This window comes from Dendrobates tinctorius, unplaced genomic scaffold (genome assembly GCF_039654945.1).
Source record: "Dendrobates tinctorius isolate UK_male_01 unplaced genomic scaffold, ASM3965494v1 ptg000264l, whole genome shotgun sequence".
Taxonomy (NCBI): Eukaryota; Metazoa; Chordata; class Amphibia; order Anura; family Dendrobatidae; genus Dendrobates; species Dendrobates tinctorius.
In genome coordinates, this window is record NW_027361931.1 from 1,904,795 (window position 1) to 1,917,106 (window position 12,312).

Below are 12,312 nucleotides of genomic sequence, written 5' to 3' on the forward strand. Positions count from 1 at the left end.
TCGATCGCGCCAATCACAGGACACAGCAGCGGTGTTACCACGCTGTGCGCTGCTGGTACCTGCCTGCATCGGTGCTGTAATAACATCGATCCTAGGCCGGTGCCTAGGACAGGCCTAGTATGGCCTGCAGCTGCTGATTAGCACGATCAATGTAATTGTCGACCGCACCAATCACAGGGCACAGCTGCGGTGTGACCATGTTGTGCCCTGCTGGTGATCTGCCCTAGGATCGGAGCTGTTAGCTTCGCTCCAAGGCCAATGCCCAGAAACACCGATGTCACTAGGGCCAGCTCTGATTGGTGGGATCAATGTGATCATCTATCCCATCAATGACTGGTCACAGCAGCGGTATGACTGTTCTGTGATCTGTCACCTGTCTGTGACTGCTCTACAGGGCGTCACACTAGCTGAGGATTCCTGCAGAGCTGTCACAGTGCCAGATCTCATACTGTGCTGGGCCTTGTGGTGCCACAGAAGCCTGTGACACCTCAATCCCTGCTGAAGAAAGAAGACAGAAGAAAGAAGAGAGACTACAACTGAAATTGTTGATCCCTGATCCCTGCCCGATCTCTCTTCATCCACCCCAATCCCCCCATCCCCCTTCTTTTACCCCACTCCACCCCCCCTTTGTGCCGCCTCCGTGCGCACATTTAGCAGCCGCCGAGCGTTGATTGGTGACACAGTTCACCGATCAACACTCGTGCTCACTTTTTTCTCAGCCCCCTTTGCGCCAACTCCGCACACACATCCCGCACCCGCCAAACTTTGATAAGTGAGGCAGTTCACTTATCAGAGCTCAATCCTACCGTTTTCCACTTTTTTTTATCCCCCTTTCCGCCACCTGACTACAACCATAGGTATTGATCCCTGCCTGATCTCTCTTCATCCACCTCAATCCCACCTTCCCCCTATTTTTACCCCCTCCAGCTCCCTTTGCGCCACCTTCGTGCGCACATTTAGCAGCCACTGAGCGTTGATTGGTGACAGAGTTCACTGATCAACACTTGTGCTCGCTTTTTTTCTCAGCCCCCTTTGCGTCAACTCCGTACGCACATCCCGCAGCTGCCAAACTTTGATAAGTGACGCAGTTCACTTATCAGAGCTCAAGCCCGCCGTTTTCCATTTTTTTCACCCCCCTTTGTGCCACCTACATGCACTCATCCAGCAGCCGCCGAAGTTCGATAAGTGAAGAAGTTCACTTATCAGAGCTTGTGCCGGCTTTTTTCCATTTTTCTTTTTCACCTTCCCCTTGCGCACATCCAGCAGCCGCCGAATTTTTAGCTAGGGCCTGCTGTTTTAGACTTTTGTTTTCACAGGCATTTTTTTCTCCCTATTTGCTTTTTTTCTTAGGGTTAACTTTCTTTTCAGATAGTTTGCACCAATCAATATCCCACCTACACACACACAGTTATAAAGTGCACACAAAGCACCATATTCACAAAAAAATGTCCCAGCCCTCACGTTCGTCCCAACAGCGCTATTCATTGGATAAGGAATATGCTTTCCTTGCCTCCGACACTGATAGCGAGGGAGAGGATCCCACATTTCTATACTTATCGGATTCTTCATCTTCCTCCTTGGCCACGCAGATGTCCCAGGACAGAAGATGAGGCAGCGCCCACCATTCCAGATGATGATGAACCAGCGCACCCCACTGCAGATCCTGTATAGCCCTCGCCCCCCGAAAATTACGAGCCACTGATTCCTGATTTTGTGGCAGAATCAGGAATCAAGTTTGACATCACCGGCCTCACAGAAATAGACTTTTTCAAAGTCTTTTTCTCTGAGGATTTTGTTAACCTCATTGTGGAGCAAACTAATTTGTACGCTCGTCAATTTTTGGAACAAAACCCCCGGTTCATCATATTCTAACTGGTCTCCTGTAGACGCATTTGAAATTATGCAGTCCTTCACATGGGGATCCTGAATAAGCCAGAAATCCAGCAATATTGGAGTGTTGATATTTTATATAACACTCCAGTGTTCCGAATGGTCATGGCCTGGAAGCGTTTTAAGGCCATCCACAAATCCCTGCATTATACCAATAATGCACAGTGTCCCCCACGAGATAAACCCAACTTTAACCGTCTGTTCAAAGTTCGGCTGGTCATCCAACACTTCAACAAAAAGTTTGCTGAAGTGCCCCAAAGGGACATCTGTGTGGATGAGTCCTTAGTCCATTTTAAGAGATTGGCAATGCTCAACGCTTTCCTGCAGTCAAGATATGCATACCACACCGATACGTCGTACCTTCAGTTTCTTCAGGCCCTGATATTTGGCACTCAGGAAGGAGCGGGCCCCAGTACTTCCAGAACTGAAGGTGCCGTATCGTACCAGGTCAGCATTTCCCGGGGGAGGTCCCGCAAACTGGAAAAGGCGGTAAGTCGCAAAAAAGGTTCCGAGTGGTTACAAAAGGGGAATATGCAAGGACATCATTTATCAAGGCGACACATGACCTGAAAACCTGGCCTGTGCATGAAGGATTGCTTGAAATTGTACCATACCTCCATGCACTACTAATTTACTTTACAGGAAACAGTAGATTAGTTCCAAAAAGAGGGCACATCTAGATACCGTATATACTCGAATATAAGCCGAGATTTTCAGCCCGTTTTTTTGGGCTGAAAGTCCCCCTCTCGGCTTATATTCGAGTCATATACACCGGGGGGTTGGAGGGGGAGAGGGGGCGGGGGTGTCAGGTCATACTTACCCGTCCTGACGCTGTCTCTTGAGCCCCCAGCTTCTCCGCGCTCTCTGTTCCTGCCTTCAGCGGTCACGTGGTACCGCTTATTAAAACTCATGAATATGCGCATATTCATGAGTTTTAATGAGCGGTATCACATGACCGCTGAACGCAGGAAGAGAGAGCGTGGAGAAGCTTGGGGCTCAAGCGACAGCGTCAGGACGGGTAAGTATAGCGATACTCACCTGTCCTGCGTCCATGGCTGCTTGCTGCTGTCTGCCATCGGTCATTGACTTGAGACAGCAGAGGGCGCGGTGACGTGATTAGTGCGCGCCGCGCCCCCTGCAGTCTGAACGTCACTGACTGATGACGTTGCAGATAGCGGTGAGCAGCCATGGACGGAGGACAGGTGAGTATCTGACACCCAGCGACGGAGAGGTGAGTATGTAATTTTTTTTATTTTTACATGCTGCAGCAGCGGCAGCACATGGGGGAATAATCTTAAGGAGCTTCTAATGGGGGCAGTATATGGGGGAACAATTTGGAGCTTCTAATGGGGGCAGTATATGGGGGAACAATATGGAGCTTCTAATGGGGGCAGTATATGGGGGAATAATCTATGGAGCTTCTAATGGGGGCAGTATATGGGGGAACAATATGGAGCTTCTAATGGGGGCAGTATATGGGGGAATAATCTATGGAGCTTCTAATGGGGGCAGTATATGGGGGAACAATTTGGAGCTTCTAATGGGGGCAGTATATGGGGGAACAATATGGAGCTTCTAATGGGGGTAGTATATGGGGGAACAATATGGAGCTTCTAATGGGGGCAGTATATGGGGGGAATAATCTATGGAGCTTCTAATGGGGGCAGTATATGGGGGAACAATCTATGGAGCTGCTTATGGGGGCAGTATATGGGGGAACAATATGGAGCTTCTTATGGGGGCAGTATATGGGGGAATAATCTATGGAGCATTTCCCACCCTAGGCTTATACTCGAGTCAATACGTTTTCCCAGTTTTTTGTGGCAAAATTAGGGGGGGTCGGCTTATACTCGGGTCGGCTTATACTCGAGTATATACGGTAAGTTCCTTGGGGGTCTAGTTTACAAAATGATGTCACTTGTGGGGTTTTTTTTTAACTGTTTAGGCACATCAGGGGCTCTGCAAACGGTACAGGACACCAGCAGACCATTCCATCAAAGTCTGCATTTCAAAACTTCACGACTTCCCTTCCGAGCACCGACGTGTGCCCAACCAGTATTTTTTGCACATATGGGGTACCAGCGTACTCAGGACAAATTGGACATCTTTTGTGGTCCAATTTCTCCTGTTACCCTTGGGAAAATTAAAAATTGGGGACTAAAAGATCACTTTTGTGGGAAGAAAAAAAATAGGATTTTTTATTTTCACGCCCAGACATTATAAACTTTAGTGAAACACTTGGGGTTTCTTAGTTCTCACCACACATCTAGATAAGTTCCTTAGGGGGGTCGCATTTCCAAAATGGGGTCACTTGTGGGGGGTTTCCACTGTTTAGGCACATCAGGGGCTCGTCAAACGCGACATGGCATCTGATCTCAATTTCAGCCAATTTTAGTTTAAAAAAGTCATACAGCGCTCCTTCCCTTCCGAGCCCTGCCATGCGCCCAAACAGTGCTCCCCCCCCCACATATGGGGTATCAGCGTACCAGGACACATTGGACAACAACTTTTGCGGTCCACTTTCTCCTTTTTCCCCTTGAGAAAATAAAAACATTGTTAATAAAATATCATTTTTGTGACTAAAAAGTTAAATGTTCATTTTTTCCTTCCACGTCGCTTCTGCTCCTGTGAAACACCTGAAGGGTTAATAAACTTCTTGAATGTGGGTTTAATCAGCTTGAGGGGTGCAGTTTTTAGAATGGTGTCACTTTTGTATATTTTCAGCCATATTCACCCCTCAAAGTGACTTCAAATGTGAGGTGCTTCCTAAAAAATGGTTTTGCTAATTTTGTTGGAAAAACGAGAAATCGCTGGTCAACTTTTAACCCTTATAACTTCCTAACAAAAAATATTTTTGTTTCCAAAATTGTGCTGATGTAAAAGGAGACATGTGGGAAATGTTATTTATTAACTATTTTGTGTGACATATTTCTCTGTTTTAAGGGCATAAAAATTTGAAGTTTAAAAATTGCAAAATTTTCGCAAAGTTTCCATTTTTTACACAAATAAACACAAGTTATATTGAAGAAATTTTACCACTAAAGTGAAGTACAATATGTCATGAAAAAACAGTCTCAGAATCGCCAAGATCCGTTGAAGCATTACAGAGTTATTACCTCGTTAAGGGACAGTGGTCAGAATTGTAAAAATTGGCCCGGTCATTAATGTGCAAAACCACCCTTGGGGGTAAAGGGGTTAAAGCATCACAGCAAAAAATGCAATATCACCAAGTCTGTACAGTCTGCAATTGGGGTGCAAAAGTCCTTGGAGATCTATGACTTGTTCATCTTGATGAAAGTTAGGCAGTCTACACTTTCAGGGGACAGCCAGCTGCACTTATCCGTCAGGACACCGCCAGCAGCGCTGAAGACATGTTCTGAGAGAATGGTGGCTGCCGGGCACGATAAAACATCCAAAATGTGAAAGGGTCCAAATCCTCCCCTGATAGTATTTATATTCAGCTCTAGATATTCCTGAACTATCTTCTCCATTCGTTCACCACGTGTAACACTTGGACTCTGCTAGGGGTTGAGACGTCTCATGGCGAGACGAGATGTAACTCTTGGAGTGGACCCTCTGGGTCGTGGCACCCACCCACCTAGGGAGAGCTGGCCTAGTGAGGACCACCCCCTATACAGGGAGTGTCAGGGGCAAGCCCAAGGAAGTGAGCCACCACGACTGCTGAGACCAGATGGCCGGCTCGCAAAAGACAAGACTGAGACGGGTGCGTGCAGAGGGCACGCCAGGTACACAGGTACATAACAAGGATGCGTGCAGGGCATGCCAGGTACTGGACAGGATTCTAGGACGTGCAAAGCGTGGTCACAGGGTTCCATCAGGTGCAAGACGTAATCACAAAGACACAGAGATGATAACGTGCCAATGGGCACGCTAAGGTCCGAGGTTCCAGGCATGGTACGTGCTTAGGGGAAACATCAAGGTTCAAGATACTAGACATGGTGCATGCTTAGGGGACACACCAGGGTTCAAGGTATTAGGCATGGTGTGTTTAAAGGAGAAAAACCAGGGTCAAAGGCAGGGTTCACAGTTAAAAGCAAGTTCCTGGACGTGCTAGACCTGCACGCGCTAGAGGAGCCGCCAGGATTCAAGATTCAAAGTCCTGCGCGTGCTAGAGACACTCCAGGATCACGGTAAAGAATGATTCTGGCCGCGCTAGGAGGCATGCCAGGGTACAAGGTTCACAGCATGGTCCTGCGCGTGCAAAGGGACACGCCAGGGTCAGGGTTCAAGGCATGGTCCTGCACGTGCAAAGGGGCACGTCAGGGTTCAAGGCAGAGAGCGGTACGTAGGCAGTAGCACACAGCCGGGTACAGGAAAGAGAGAAGTGGAACGTAAGCTAGAGCCCAGAGCCGGGTACAAACTAAGGACATAGTAATCAGAAAAGACAGAGACAAGATTCAGGGCAGAGCAAAGATAGCAAAAGACATGTGCTAAAGAAGCATGAAACACACAGTGCGAGAAACAGTGTGTGTGCAAGGGAGCACGGAAAACATGCCTGAGGCACCGGCAGTTGGTACGGGCTGAGGCACAGGCAGGCGGGCACGACTTAGGCGGCACGGCTGAGGCACAGACAGGCAGACACCACTAGGGCAATGGCCGGCGAGCATGGCTGAGGCACAGACTGGCACGACTGAGGCGGCACGGCTGAGGCACAGACAGGTGGGCACGGGTACGACCAGGTGCATGCAAGGGGCACGCAAGCCACAAGGCAGGGCTAGGCAAAGGTACAGAACTAAGACGCGTGCAAGATGGCACGGCGAAGCCTGGTACGAAAGGAGAATGTGCAAGTTCGCACGAAAATAGTACTAGACAGGAAGGCAAGGTACAAAATCTAGAGAGCGGAAAACGCTATAGAGCGAAACGTAGGCAGTAGCACAGAGCCGGGTACAGGAGAAAGAAGCGGAACAAATGCCCAGAGCCATGTTCAGACAAAGCACATAGCGAGCAAGACAAAGCTAAGTATAGAAAAGTCAGGACATGGCAAACAAGACAACACGAGACATGACACAGGACAATAGACAGAGTACGAGCACAGAGAGTGTGCGAAGAAGCACAACAGGGTAGAGTGCAGGGGCACTGAATACAGAGAGCGACCAAGAAGGGACAATGCAGCCCTAGCAGAGAAGCAAACACGATAATCAGGCCCGACCATATGAAGGGGCGGTCTGATATAGGGCATTAGCACCTGGACTTGCGCGAAACACCGCTGATGACGTCACGCTCTCGTGAGTGTGACGTCATCTTCAGCCCTTCTCGCTAAGCATTACTGGAACCGGAAGATGCCGGGCACGTGGTGAGAGGAGGGAGAGAAACCGGGGGCCGTCGGAAGGTGAGTACATAACTATTTTTTAATTTTTATTTTAACAGAGACTCTAGAATCCCGATGCGATAGAATCAGGCCACCATCTAGTGTATTATACTCCTGTTACACCTGGAGCTGCTGTCACTGTTCTGCTGTTACCCAATGTATTGTACTCCAGTTACAGCCAGAGCTGCAGTCACTGTTCTGCTGTTACCTAATGTGTTGTACTCCAGTTACACCCAGAGCTGCTGTCACTGTTCTACTGTTATCTAATGTATTGTACTCCAGTTACTCCCAGAACTGCAGTCACCATTCTGCTCTTACCTAATGTATTATACTCCTGTTACAGCCAGAGCTGCAGTCACTGTTCAGATCTTACCAAATGTATTGTACTCAAGTTACACCCAGATCTGCAGTCACTGTTCTGCTGTTACCTAATGTAGTGTAGTCCACTTACACCCTGATCTGCAGTCACTGTTCTGCTGTTACCTAATGTATTGTACTCCAGTTACACCCAGATCTGCAGTCACTGTTCTGCTTTTACCTAATGTATTGTAGTCCAGTTACACCCAGGTTCGACCCTCAGATGGAGCAGATTATACACAGGTTACATCACAGGTCCGACCCTCAGACGGAGCAGATTATACACAGGTTACATCACAGGTCCGACCCTCAGACGGAGCAGATTATACACAGGTTACATCACAGGTCCGACCCTCAGACGGAGCAGATTACACACAGGTTACGTCACAGGTCCGACCCTCAGACGGAGCAGATTATACCCAACTTACATCACAGGTCCGACCCTCAGACGGAGGCAGATTATACACAGCTTACATCACAGGTCCGACCCTCAGACGGAGCAGATTACACACAGGTTACGTCACAGGTCCGACCATCAGACGGAGCAGATTATACACAGGTTACATCACCGGTCCGACCCTCAGACGGAGGTAGATTATACACAGCTTACATCACAGGTCCGACCCTCAGACGGAGGCAGATTATACACAGGTTACATCACAGGTCCGACCCTCAGACGGAGGTAGATTATACCCAGGTTACATCACAGGTCCGTCCCTCAGACGGAGGTAGATTATACCCAGGTTACATCACAGGTCCGACCCTCAGACGGAAGCAGATTATACCCAGGTTACATCACAGGTCCGACCCTCAGACGGAGGTAGATTATACACAGGTTACGTCACAGGTCCGACCCTCAGACGGAGCAGATTATACACAGGTTACGTCACAGGTCCGACCCTCAGACAGAGGCAGATTAGGTTACATCACAGGTCCGACCCTCAGACGGAGGCAGATTATACACAGGTTACATCACAGGTCCGACCCTCAGACGGAGGCAGATTAGGTTACATCACAGGTCCAACCCTCAGACAGAGGCAGATTAGGTTACATCACAGGTCCGACCCTCAGACAGAGGCAGATTAGGTTACATCACAGGTCCGACCCTCAGACGGAGGCAGATTATACACAGGTTACGTCACAGGTCTGACCCTCAGACGGAGGCAGATTATACACAGGTTACATCACAGGTCCGACCCTCAGACGGAAGCAGATTATACCCAGGTTACATCACAGGTCCGACCCTCAGACGGAGGTAGATTATACACAGGTTACGTCACAGGTCCGACCCTCAGACGGAGCAGATTATACACAGGTTACGTCACAGGTCCGACCCTCAGACAGAGGCAGATTAGGTTACATCACAGGTCCGACCCTCAGACGGAGGCAGATTATACCCAGGTTACATCACAGGTCCGACCCTCAGACGGAAGCAGATTATACCCAGGTTACATCACAGGTCCGACCCTCAGACGGAGGTAGATTATACACAGGTTACGTCACAGGTCCGACCCTCAGACGGAGCAGATTATACACAGGTTACGTCACAGGTCCGACCCTCAGACAGAGGCAGATTAGGTTACATCACAGGTCCGACCCTCAGACGGAGGCAGATTATACACAGGTTACATCACAGGTCCGACCCTCAGACGGAGCAGATTATACACAGGTTACGTCACAGGTCCGACCCTCAGACGGAGGCAGATTAGGTTACATCACAGGTCCGACCCTCAGACAGAGGCAGATTAGGTTACATCACAGGTCCGACCCTCAGACAGAGGCAGATTAGGTTACATCATAGGTCCGACCCTCAGACGGAGGCAGATTATACACAGGTTACGTCACAGGTCCGACCCTCAGACGGAGGCAGATTATACCCAGGTTACGTCACAGATCCGACCCTCAGACGGAGGCAGATTATACCCAGGTTACATCACAGGTCCGACCCTCAGACGGAGGCAGATTATACCCAGGTTACATCACAGGTCCGACCCTCAGACGGAGGCAGCTTATACCCAGGTTACATCACAGGTCCGACCCTCAGACGGAGCAGATTATACCCAGGTTACATCACAGGTCCGACCCTCAGACAGAGGTAGATTATACACAGCTTACATCACAGGTCCGACCCTCAGACGGAGGCAGATTATACACAGGTTACGTCACAGGTCCGACCCTGAGACGGAGGCAGATTATACCCAGGTTACGTCACAGGTCCGACCCTCAGACGGAGGCAGATTATACCCAGGTTACGTCACAGGTCCGACCCTCAGACGGAGGCAGATTATACCCAGGTTACGTCACAGGTCCGACCCTCAGACGGAGGCAGATTATACCCAGGTTACATCACAGGTCCGACCCTCAGACGGAGGCAGATTATACCCAGGTTACATCACAGGTCCGACCCTCAGACGGAGGCAGATTATACCCAGGTTACATCACAGGTCCGACCCTCAGACGGAGGCAGATTATACCCAGGTTACATCACAGGTCCGACCCTCAGGCGGAGGCAGATTATACACAGGTTACATCACAGGTCCGACCCTCAGACGGAGCAGATTATACCCAGGTTACATCACAGGTCCGACCCTCAGGCGGAGGCAGATTATACCCAGGTTACATCACAGGTCCGACCCTCAGACGGAGGCAGATTATACCCAGGTTACATCACAGGTCCGACCCTCAGACGGAGGCAGATTATACCCAGGTTACATCACAGGTCCGACCCTCAGGCGGAGGCAGATTATACCCAGGTTACATCACAGGTCCGACCCTCAGACGGAGGCAGATTATACCCAGGTTACATCACAGGTCCGACCCTCAGACGGAGGCAGATTATACCCAGGTTACATCACAGGTCCGACCCTCAGACGGAGGCAGATTATACCCAGGTTACATCACAGGTCCGACCCTCAGGCGGAGGCAGATTATACCCAGGTTACATCACAGGTCCGACCCTCAGACGGAGGCAGATTATACCCAGGTTACATCACAGGTCCGACCCTCAGGCGGAGGCAGATTATACCCAGGTTACATCACAGGTCCGACCCTCAGACGGAGGCAGATTATACCCAGGTTACATCACAGGTCCGACCCTCAGACGGAGGCAGATTATACCCAGGTTACATCACAGGTCCGACCCTCAGACGGAGGCAGATTATACCCAGGTTACATCACAGGTCCGACCCTCAGACGGAGCAGATTATACCCAGGTTACATCACAGGTCCGACCCTCAGACGGAGGCAGATTATACCCAGGTTACATCACAGGTCCGACCCTCAGACGGAGCAGATTATACACAGGTTACATCACAGGTCCGACCCTCAGACGGAGGCAGATTATACACAGGTTACATCACAGGTCCGACCCTCAGACGGAGGCAGATTATACACAGGTTACATCACAGGTCCGACCCTCAGACGGAGGCAGATTATACCCAGGTTACATCACAGGTCCGACCCTCAGACGGAGGTAGATTATACACAGGTTACATCACAGGTCCGACCCTCAGACGGAGGCAGATTATACACAGGTTACATCACAGGTCCGACCCTCAGACGGAGCAGATTATACCCAGGTTACGTCACAGGTCCGACCCTCAGACGGAGGCAGATTATACACAGGTTACATCACAGGTCCGACCCTCAGACGGAGCAGATTATACCCAGGTTACATCACAGGTCCGACCCTCAGACGGAGCAGATTATACCCAGGTTACATCACAGGTCCGACCCTCAGACGGAGCAGATTATACACAGGTTACATCACAGGTCCGACCCTCAGACGGAGCAGATTATACACAGGTTACGTCACAGGTCCGACCCTCAGACGGAGCAGATTATACACAGGTTACGTCACAGGTCCGACCCTCAGACGGAGCAGATTATACCCAGGTCTGTTCCTTACTCTGGTTGTGTGTGCGGCGCAGCGGACCATAATGGCGCTGTGACCGGGCCACTCCTCTAGGCTGTAGTGCGGGACACGGGCAGTTTCTGCTCAGTGATTAGAGAAGGTAACACAGGGAAGTGTCTAGAATGGAGTGGCTTCTGTGATGGAGATGTCACCGGAAGGGCGGGGCCTCCTCGCGCCGACTGGGTTACGTATAGATCGGAATGATGTGTGTGATCCTCCGGTCTAGACGGCTCCCTGCGGAGGTGACGGCATCGGAGTTAGATAATCCCCTCTGATGTAGTGAGCTCAGCACTGACAGGACTAGATCGGAGTGGATTCCTTCAGATCTTCATACAGGCTTCCTTCTAGTCCAGTCTCCCGGCTTTTTAATGCTTTGTTTTATTGAATTTATCAAGGTTTTAATGGTGCAGACATCACCGGTAACACAGCATGGGGTTAATGGCACGGACATCATCGGTCAGACAGGAAGGGGTTAAAGGTGTGGACATCACCTGCCAGATGGGAAGGGGTTAATGTTGTGGACATCAGTGGTCAGACAGGAAGGGGTTAATGGCTCAGACATCACCAGTCAGACAGGAAGGGGTTAATGGCTCAGACATCATCGGTCAGACAGGAAGGGGTTAATGGCGCAGACATCACCGGTCAGACAGGAAAGGGGTTAATGGCTCAGACATCATCGGTCAGACAGGAAGGGGTTAATGGCGCAGACATCACCGGTCAGACAGGAAAGGGGTTAATGGTGCGGACATCACCTGCCATATAGGAAGGGGTTAATGGTGTGGACATCAGTGGTCAGACAGGAAGGGGTTAATGGTGTCGATAT

At 50.0% G+C, this 12,312-nt stretch overlaps 1 protein-coding gene across 1 annotated transcript in view; it reads right to left on the reverse strand.

Annotated features, from left to right (window-relative positions):
* Positions 1 to 11,732, reverse strand: part of LOC141069452 (uncharacterized) — a 158,745-nt gene extending 147,013 nt beyond the window's left edge. The window contains exon 1 of the mRNA XM_073558997.1: positions 11,484 to 11,732. The gene's annotated coding sequence lies outside the window, so the exon portion shown is untranslated. The remainder of the gene's footprint in view (positions 1 to 11,483) is intronic.
* Positions 11,733 to 12,312: the final 580 nt, after the last annotated feature.